This window comes from Amblyomma americanum, chromosome 4, assembly GCF_052857255.1.
Source record: "Amblyomma americanum isolate KBUSLIRL-KWMA chromosome 4, ASM5285725v1, whole genome shotgun sequence".
Classification (NCBI taxonomy): Eukaryota; Metazoa; Arthropoda; class Arachnida; order Ixodida; family Ixodidae; genus Amblyomma; species Amblyomma americanum.
Window position 1 is genome coordinate 72,956,068 of NC_135500.1, and position 9,587 is coordinate 72,965,654.

Below are 9,587 nucleotides of genomic sequence, written 5' to 3' on the forward strand. Positions count from 1 at the left end.
ACAACTGCGTCAAACCTTCACTCTCAGATCGCTTTGTGGTTCGTCACGCGTAACATTGGTGCACTCTTCTGATGCAAGGCAGCCGGAATCGAGACGGGCTCCCTAGGCACCATTATATCACGTTCAAACACGCACGGACCGTTTCCAGTAATGGCAGTGTTATTACGTGCAAGCCCGCGGGTGCGTTTTTTAACCGCATAAAATTTCGGGCTGATGTCTTTGTAATTAAAGCAGTGTTTTAAACACCAGTTCTCGAATCCCTACATGCATTTTCCCAGCTGAAGCACAAGCCAGGAAATAACATGGAATCAACTTTAACGCAGCAGCACCTCTCCCAACTTCGGCACACGCAACCAGCTTCCAGGCGCCCTCTGCAATATGCTGGCGATAACTAGTTTCACATGAAAATAAATCGGAAATCTTTTTCAGCAACGATGAGCCAGACCGTCACGTAGTACTATTTAAAATGATATATATCAGGGTACTTAAAAATGATCAGCACTTTTCTACACGTAATTTTATTACGCAGCTATATAGTATAATGTCCGAAAATGGCAATATTTAGGCCATTTCCCTGGCGCTGCTATCTTTATTGGCCGGAGCACGCTGTGAACATCGTAGGTTAATTGTGCAAAGCTGAAGCAGTTAAAATAGCGCAGATTTGTAGTTTTCTCGTGGTGGAGCGTTAAAAGCCAGTTCCGACCGTGGCTTTGTGGCGCCAGTAAATTCCGGAAGTATACGTTGAACATCGATTCGTCGAATCACATATATATCATAGAATTCGGATATCGAACCGAACTTCATTTACTGAAACAATCGCAACTACACCAAATAAATCTGCTACTTTTGTCACAAAACAGAACGGTGGCAGATAGCCTAAGCCGTGTTAGATTATTCAAGCATATGGCAGGCTAATATGCGAAATAAACTGAAAAACTAACTTAAGTTAGACTCGAGCTAGTCAGAAAGGACTTAGAAGCTAGCTAGCTTCCACGCAGTTTCACTCGCCCACGTGATCAGTGCATATAAGCGTTGCGTTATTTGCTTTAGAACCTCGGGCCCCCTATGGCTCTGCAATTCAACTGCAGTTGTTGTCATTGCGTTTTACCTGTGTTTCTCATTTTCTGGTTCATGTTCCTTTTGTGGTTGTTCAGTTGGGGACAAAAGTCTGGAGATCACATGTTCCTCAAACGAAGCCAATAGCTCTGCTATTAGCCGGCGGCTGGAGACCACACTTGTGGAGGTGAATGTCAAAATTTTGTTCTTTCATCTCCACAAAAAATAAGCGCGGTCTCCAGCCGCTGGCTAATAATAGAACTATAGGCTTCGTTTCAGGCACACGTGGTCTCCAGACTTTTGTCCCCGGCTGTATGTTTTGTACATATGTGTTTCGAGGGCGGGGGGGAGGAGAGGGGAGTATGCATGCGTTTTGCAATACGAATAAAATTGTAGCTTAAATTTTGTTTCACTGTAATTCCTCATATGACATCGAGCCGGCGCTTTCCTAAAAGTATACCGAGCCACCAGTGTCGCTCAATTATTCAAAAACAACATAAGCAGCGCACCGTTGCACAGAGGCAAAGTTTGAAGCAAAGAAAGGTAGGAGTCGGAGGAAGAGTGATTAATTAATAGAGGAGGTAAGCCCATCGCAGCGGCGAAGCGGTCTGAACATTCTCTCGGGACTATGCCTCCGCCTGTGTCGCAAAACAAACGCGGAATCCCTATTCTTGCCCTGTGGGTGTTGCGCAACGGAAGTGCAACCTTTTCTTTCGGAGCAACCTCGGTGCCAGTATTTCGGTTTGAAGGGGGCTTGCAAGCAAGTGTTTTTTTTTCTTTTTCAGGCACACACACAGCACACGCACACTGACCCTTAACACCCCCTCCCCCCGCCCCCAAAAAAAACAAGACCGCAGCTGCTTGAGTCTCTTCGAAACACGTAAGCATGGTTAAGTCAGCCACGTGGTTTGAGTAAAGCTGCGTTTACCTGAAAAATACAATTCAGCCCAAACATGTGAAGAAAACAAGTTGTGATTGGTTTATACGACCCCCGTTGATATGGACGACTCGAATTAGGGACAATTTAAAAAAGCTAGCCGTCGTGGCAAGAAAATTTCGACATCTGACGCGAAGGCAGCCAAGGGCCTGTGCTCAGTTGCTGGCGGATTTAACTAAATCACACACATAAAATAAGCAGGCATATTTGGCGCCGTTCCTTTCTACCCCTATGCAAAGACAGCGGGGAGGGAGCACCGACGTGCCGACATGGCCTTGAAAGCAACCCGGCATGCCGGCCCCAACCGCGTTTCCTTCTCCTCTCTTTTTCTTTCGCTACGTGCGCGCGGACAGCTGCGGGCACTGCTAGAAAAAAAAGGAAGAAAATAAAAATTTTTCTCGTCACGTGACCGAAGAAGCTGGATTTCGGCGGCATTGGAAGCCGAAGCCGAAGGCAATCTTTGCCGGCGGCATGGCCTGCATGGCCGCGGTAGCCGCGGTACGTTAGGACGTTGGGCACAATTCGGCGTTTGCACGGACGTTTGTCTGCTGCCTGTAGCTGCTTCGAGTCCTATCGTGTCTTTTTCCACTGTTCCCTCTGTGGCGAACGTGTTCAGTTCAGGATGCTTGCTACGAAGACGTATTTGGGTTGCAACGACTTGGCGTGTGCGACTTCGTGAAGCCACCAGCGAGGGCGGATCGAGCACGCGAGAAGAGTGGAGAGTTGCTTCCATCTTGACTGCGTCGATACATGTAAGTCATCAAGCAGTGCATGCACAAGCGTAGGAAGCTGGGCTTGTTGACGTGAGTTCGTCTTGAAAACAGCGCTTAAGATGGACAACACGAGCGCCTCCGTCTTTCTCGTCCCGTTCAGCAAGGCGGAAATTTGGGCGAGTTAGTAAGTATTCATCATTTTAGCTCACAGCGCAACAAGAACGGGACACGGGGCTAAAGACAAACACAAACAAGCGCTGACTATCAACAGTTTTTTTTATTGAACGAAATGCGTATAAAGCCGCCGCGGTGGCTGAATGGTTATGGCGCTCGGCCGCTGGCCCGAAAGACGCGGGTTCGATCCCGGCGGCAGCGGTCAAATTTCGGTGGAGGCGAAATTCTAGAGGCCCGTGTACTGTGCGATGTGAGTGCACGTTAAAGGACCCCAGGTGGTTGAAATTCCCGGAGGCCTTCACTACGGCGTCTCTCATAGCTTGAATCGCTTTGGGACGTTAAACCCCCGTAAACCAAACCATGAAATGCGTATATATACAGACAATGAAAGACTTATCAAGACAACAAAAGTTATCTGGAAGGCACGTGGGAGGTCAGATAACTGAATTCCCTCTCGTATAATGTATATATGTACGCCTTTTGCTCTTCAATAAAAAACCAGTGAATAGTCAGCGCTTGTTTGTGTTTGTCTTTCGTCTCGTGCCCCGTTCTTGTTGTGCTGCGAGCATAAATGATGAATATTTCTCATCCCGTCTTACCCGCAGTTATCAAGACGAAGCTGGGTGATTCCACGCAAGATCAATCTGCCTAAATATTTCATATTTCAATTTTTCTTGATTCAGTAGGCCAACAGTGAATTTCGTTTTGTGAAAGTGCTAATATTTCAGAAGGAAAAAATTATAAACGACGCCGTGGCAGAGGCAGCGTTTTCAAGCACAGCTCATTTTCGCAATATTGTTATGACGTAAGAATCTAGATGTGAAAGCTATGGTGGATATTTTTCTCGTGCTAAATTTACAGGTGAGAAGGAATATGTGAGGCTTATTTCCGCATTTTTGAGGAAGTTGTTTGCTAAAAATATTTCGAAAACGAGACGTCTCAAAACGAGATAATTTTCAGGAATTTTTTCGGCACAGATATTAAGCACGTTTCCTTCAAATTTTGCAATAGATAAACATTGAGGTGCTAAAACGGTGCACTGGCTTTCATTGTTATGTAATGTAGGGAAGTGCAAAAAATATTGCCCTAAATTTGGCATTTCTGAACATAGTAGTGTTTTTCAAAAATGTTTTCAACAAAAACTGCATCCCCAATTTTTCTTAAAACTTTGGAAACAAGTCTGGAGAAGGAGGTTAAAAAAAATGTATGAAAGAGCATGTTGCATTTTTTTTTTGTTTCCAACAATGTTATCCTAGCTCAAACTTGTAATTTTTTTAGCGTCAGCAGGAGTGCCCAAATAAGGGGACGGAAGCTGCAAACACGCCCTCCGCTGCTCTAAATTTTCCCCAGCCCAACACTGAGACCTTTTCCATCAAGAGAGAGCATACCTAATACTTTTTGAGGACAGACGCTGATCTGTGATGCAAGAAGGATTCGTAGTGCCGTTATGGCCGGGTGCAGGTAACAACTTGGAGTGTAGCCCATAGGAATGCATCTAAAGAAAAGTTTTGTATGTAATTCTATTGCTGCACAGTGCACCTATGAAGCTGTGTGTGTCCCCAGGCACTCGCTTTGTCGTTTGACTTCAGGCATAGTGTGGCTAATTTTCTTTTCTAATTCGAGTTTGATTTAAAAATACATTTTGGTTTCTTTTTTAGCCGCTGTTAATTTATTTGGATTGGCTATGCTGGTATATCCTAGATTGCTGATAGCTATGCCGCAGTAGGCATTCGTTCAACCTATGTACAATTTTTTTTAAGCTTTTGCTTATCACAGAGCCTCCAAAATACCTATGGTAAAAGCTGTGGTACAGAATGTGGATTTGTAAAGCACCTCTGGCAAGCATATATTGGGATGTTTTTTAAAAAAAACATTGACTTTGAAATGATGCTGTTTACTTCCGCATTCATTTCTACTGTTTAGTTGGCTTTTTTTTAATGAAAGACAACCTTATAGGGGCACTGTGCAGTCAGAAAATTACATTTAGAACTTTTGTTTACCTGCACTCAGCGATAGCGGTGCTACTGAAATCTGTTTATGTTACAGATCGCTGTCAATCCACAAAAAGTATTAGGTACGCTCTCTCTTGATGGAAAAGGTATGTCTTGGGATATGGGGAAAATTTAGAGCAGCGAAGAGCTTTGCTGCTTCCGTCCCCCTCATTTAGGCGCTCTGGGCGATGCTCAGAAAACTACAATTTTGAGCTTGGATAACATTGTTGGAAACAAAATAATGCAACACGTTCTTTCATACACTTTTTTTCCTTCTAGAGGCTTGTTTCATGAGTTTTAAGAAAAATTAGAGATGGGGTGTTTTTTCCTTTGATTTTTGAAAAACACTACTGTATTAAAAAATGCCAGATTTATGGCAATACTTCTTGCACTTCCCAATTTTATGTAACAATGAAAGCTGGTGTACTTTTCTAGCACCTCAATGGTTATTAATTGTGCAAATCTGAAGGATAAGTGCTATATATTTGTGGAGAAAAAAATGAAAATAACGTCGTTTCAGACTTGTGTCGTTTTCGAAATTTTTTCCAGCAAGCGACAACTTCCTCAAAATAGCGGAAATAAGCCCACATATTCCTTCTCACCTGCACATTTAGCACAAATATTATACATATCATGCTTTCATATCTAGATAATTACGTCATGCCAAATTAGCGAAATTGAGCTCTGCGTGAAAATGCTGCCTCTGCCTTGATATCGTTTATAACTTTTTTCTCTCAAATATTAACATTTTCAAAACGCAAAATTCACAATTAGCCTACTGATTAATGTGCGCATAATAAGTAAAATGATTGAGAAAATTAAAAACGAAATATTTAGGCACTTTGATCTCATGGAATCACCCAGCTGTCAGAAGCGATAAGATGTGCATCTCAAGTTATAAATATATGACCCTTACAGTGCAGTGATTAAGCATCAACCGTACTCGTTACCATAACCTGGAACTGAGAAAGCGTGAGTACTGCCTCGCATGTTTATTTGGCATCATGTACACTTGCAATCAGCCATGTTTTTTTGTGAAGTTAAAAGTTTGTTCTTTGTTTTGTACGGTTAGTTTTACTAGCGGAAACTTTTTTCTTTTATTGGAACCTTATGGTTCATGCTTCATGGGGCTTGAAGTTCCAAAGTGACTCGGGCTATGAGGGACACCGTAGAGGAAGGCTCTGGAAATTTTCGACCACCTCGGGTTCTTTAACGTGCACGAACATCACACAGTACACGCACACACTACTCAGCACTGAGTTCATATACATTTTTAGAACTCTGTAAAACTAAATTCTGAACACTGGATATTAAAATTTATGCCTGATGAGGCACAGTCTGTCTTTCCAAATGTGGGGCATTAGGTAAATTTAGCACCTTTTGCTGCTAAAGCAGTGCTAGCATCACTCCTCCCCCCGCGGCAATTATATGTTGTGTGTGATCCCTCAGCATGTTGTAAAAACATTCATTAGAGTAAGAGCTTCTAAGTAATCATCGAGGGTAAATACAACTGCTTTCGCTTAATTGTCGATTCAGATGTCTGATTGTACCATAAATTTTCCCATGCAGTTCAATTTAAATGCAGTGATCTACACGTGGAACGTCCAAGAAATCAGGGAAATAAATAAAGGGCTTAATTCTGGTTTATTATAAGTGCACTAAGCATTGTTTAACACTGGCAAAATTTAAGCTATGCATCTTCACGACTTTGGGTGCTAGCGTGGCTTATGCTTTTCGTAAAAAAATACAAGCGTGCTGTGATATTAAATGCTGCAACCCGCTGCAACTTGGTCGCAGTGTTCTTGGCATCCAGGCTCTATCTTCTACTCTTTTTTAATGTGGCCCAAGATATGAAGTACACTGTTAGAACGCATTTCCAACAGGCGAAAACACTTATTAAAGACTATTGCCTATCTGTGCTCTGTGATGCCTAGTGGGCGCAGCTTCCGCGCTGTAGTATGAAAGAGAACAGCAGCGCTTCTGGTGGCTTTCCAGAGCGTAACAGGCTGCCGGAAAGGTAGATGCGCCCTCCCGGTCGAGCCACGGTAATATATTCTAGTTCACTATAATGATATCATTCTAACTGTTACAATGCTGCCTGTGAAATAAAATGCTGTGGCTTCCTAGACAGCACTTCTGTGCAGTAAATTTATATGAGCAGGCCTGTTTGCATTGAATTGTTACATATTTATGGTGATAAAAACATGGTATGCATTTTTCAGAGGATTACCTACATCATCGTGTTCATATTTAATGCAGGTCGCCAGCTGCTGGTTTTGCTGCTTGCCCTACAAGCAGTGCCACTGCCACCACTGGTCCAGGCCCTGCCCTTTTCTGCGCTTTGAAAAGCTGGGAAAGCTGGGATTTCTTCAGTGAGTGCATCATTTGGAACTTTCTTACAGATTTCTGAACTTATTAGATGTCATTAACACATTCAACACTTTGCTTTTGAAATGAGCAATGTATTGATGTTTGTATGTGAAGACTTCTGCTTGCCGATTTATTGTAGACGTTGCCTTTGTGAAATGCTCATTGGACTACACAGCCCACCAGTCCTTCCCTGTAGTCAGAGTGACTGAAAAACTATTGTTGTTGTTGTTGCTATGTCAGAAGAATATGCATTAGAGCACAGGCTTGCATTGCCAGCTTGAAACAGCTAATGCAAAGTTTGCAGTATCAATACCAGTTACTTATTCCCTGTAATTTTTTTCGGTCCTGTAATGTACTTCCATAATACCGTGGTCTGATGGAGGATATGAACTCATAGCAGTGTGAACTAATATTCTGCACATAGAGACTAAAAACTGTGTTCTGTCATTCACAGTTTATGAATATTGAATCCTTCTGCTTTTTATGCTTTTGTGATTGTGAAAATGTTCACTTAAGCATTATAGGGACACTTACAATGGATTGAAGTTTACATGTATCAAGTCTATGTAATTCTAAACACAATGAGACCACTCTCACCAAAAGTGAAGCTTTTGTAAACTAGCGATGACCAAACAACAAAATACAAGTGTTACCATGGCCAGCCGGGTTAGCAACTGCGTGTGTCTACAGTTAATATTTGGCAGGGATAGCAGAGGCTTTCCTACACTGTTATTCACTTGAGAATGGTGGCATCCAGTCTTTGGGTGTGTATGTCAGGAGTTTGTATCGAGTATTTGGATCACGAGTTTGAATCAAGCATTAGGAAATATTAAAATTCAAAATACCTCAGTACTAAATTGGTTCTGGCTAGCATACAAACAATAATGTGCAAAGAAAGAGCCAGAGAGTGTGCCAAGAACACTAATTAGTATATAATTAGCATTACTGGGTAGAAGTGAGATTTATGAATTCGTCACTCTACTCCAAATGCCCCACATATGGCGCTCAACAATCTCCAGTTTGTTGATGAAAATTCATTCAAGCTGGTCCCAGCATGCATGATCTAAGCTAAATAATTTTGCCCCAAAAAATTTGTGATGTGATGCCATTTTCAACATTTCTGAAAGGTGTGAAACCAGCCACTCCTCAATAATGATCAAAAATCTAAAATCTTAGAAAACACTGCACAAATGTAATAATGACATTTGCACATATTCTGGTTTTCGATAATTCGGATCGTGTATTTTTGGACGGTATAAGCAGTTTTAAGTTTAAATAAAATGAAAAATTTTACTATTTCGACATTTTAAAAAAATATCAACTTCCTCTCAGAATGGAGTGCTTGCCTACATAGACTTCTATTACCAATAAAAAATGTTACAGCTGATGAAACTGAATGCGTAGAAGTGAATTAAAATACTGAAGTTGCAAAAAAGTGTTTCGGAACATATGTAAAAAATTTTCTTATTTCACTCTGAGGTGGCCCAAGTCAAAATACAGACGATGGCGGGTTTAGTAGAGAAATTTATTGGCTTTCATTTCGTAAGTTTTAATTGAGGTGGTTTTTGTTCAAAGCGAGAAAAAGATTTTTAAAAATCGAGTTCTCGTGCTGCAAGTTGTCCATCTCTTAATGCTTCGAGTAACACAGCACCTCTCATGACTCATTTATGGCCACATAACCACTTTCGTTTACCGTCACTCACTGTAGTGCATGTTTACGGCTGGAGCGAAGGCAGGTATCGCATGACATTTGGCGAGTGGTATGCGATAAGCGAGTTTATTTTCGCTTTTGAAGTTCAAACGAACCCGCTGTGGTATAAGGCACTTTTCGTGATAAAAAGATGGTATGCATTTTTCAGAGGATTACTTACATCATCATGCTCTTATTTAATGCAGGTTGCCAGCAGTTGGTTTTGCTGCTCGCCCGACAAGCAGTACCACTGCCACCACTGGTCCAGGCCCAGCCCTTTTTTGCACTTTGAAAAGCTGAGAAAGCTGGAATTTCTTCAGTGAGTGCATCATTTAGAACTTTCTTACAGATTTCAGAACAAATAAGATGTCATTAACACATTCAACAGTTTTCTTTTGAAATGAGCAATGTTGAGATGTTTGTATGTGAAGACTTGTGATTGCACATTTATTGTAGAAGATGCCTCTGTGAAATGCTCATTGGACTACACAACCCAGCACTCCTGCTTCCCTTTTGTTAGAGTGACTGAAAAACTATTGTTTCTGTTGTCGCCGTGTCAGCAGAATAAGCATTAGAGCATGGTCTTGCATTACCAGCTTGTAACAGCTGATGGAAAGTTCACAGTAGCAGTACCAGTTACTTATTCCCTGTAATTT

The 9,587-nt window shown here is 41.8% G+C and overlaps 1 long non-coding RNA gene across 1 annotated transcript; it reads left to right on the top strand.

Moving 5' to 3' along the window:
- Nucleotides 1-2,504: 2,504 nt before the first annotated feature.
- On the top strand, nucleotides 2,505-9,199 carry LOC144130173 (uncharacterized). Its single transcript, XR_013313989.1, has 3 exons — nucleotides 2,505-2,745; nucleotides 7,131-7,243; nucleotides 9,138-9,199. It is a non-coding gene; the product is annotated as an uncharacterized LOC144130173 (long non-coding RNA).
- Nucleotides 9,200-9,587: the final 388 nt, after the last annotated feature.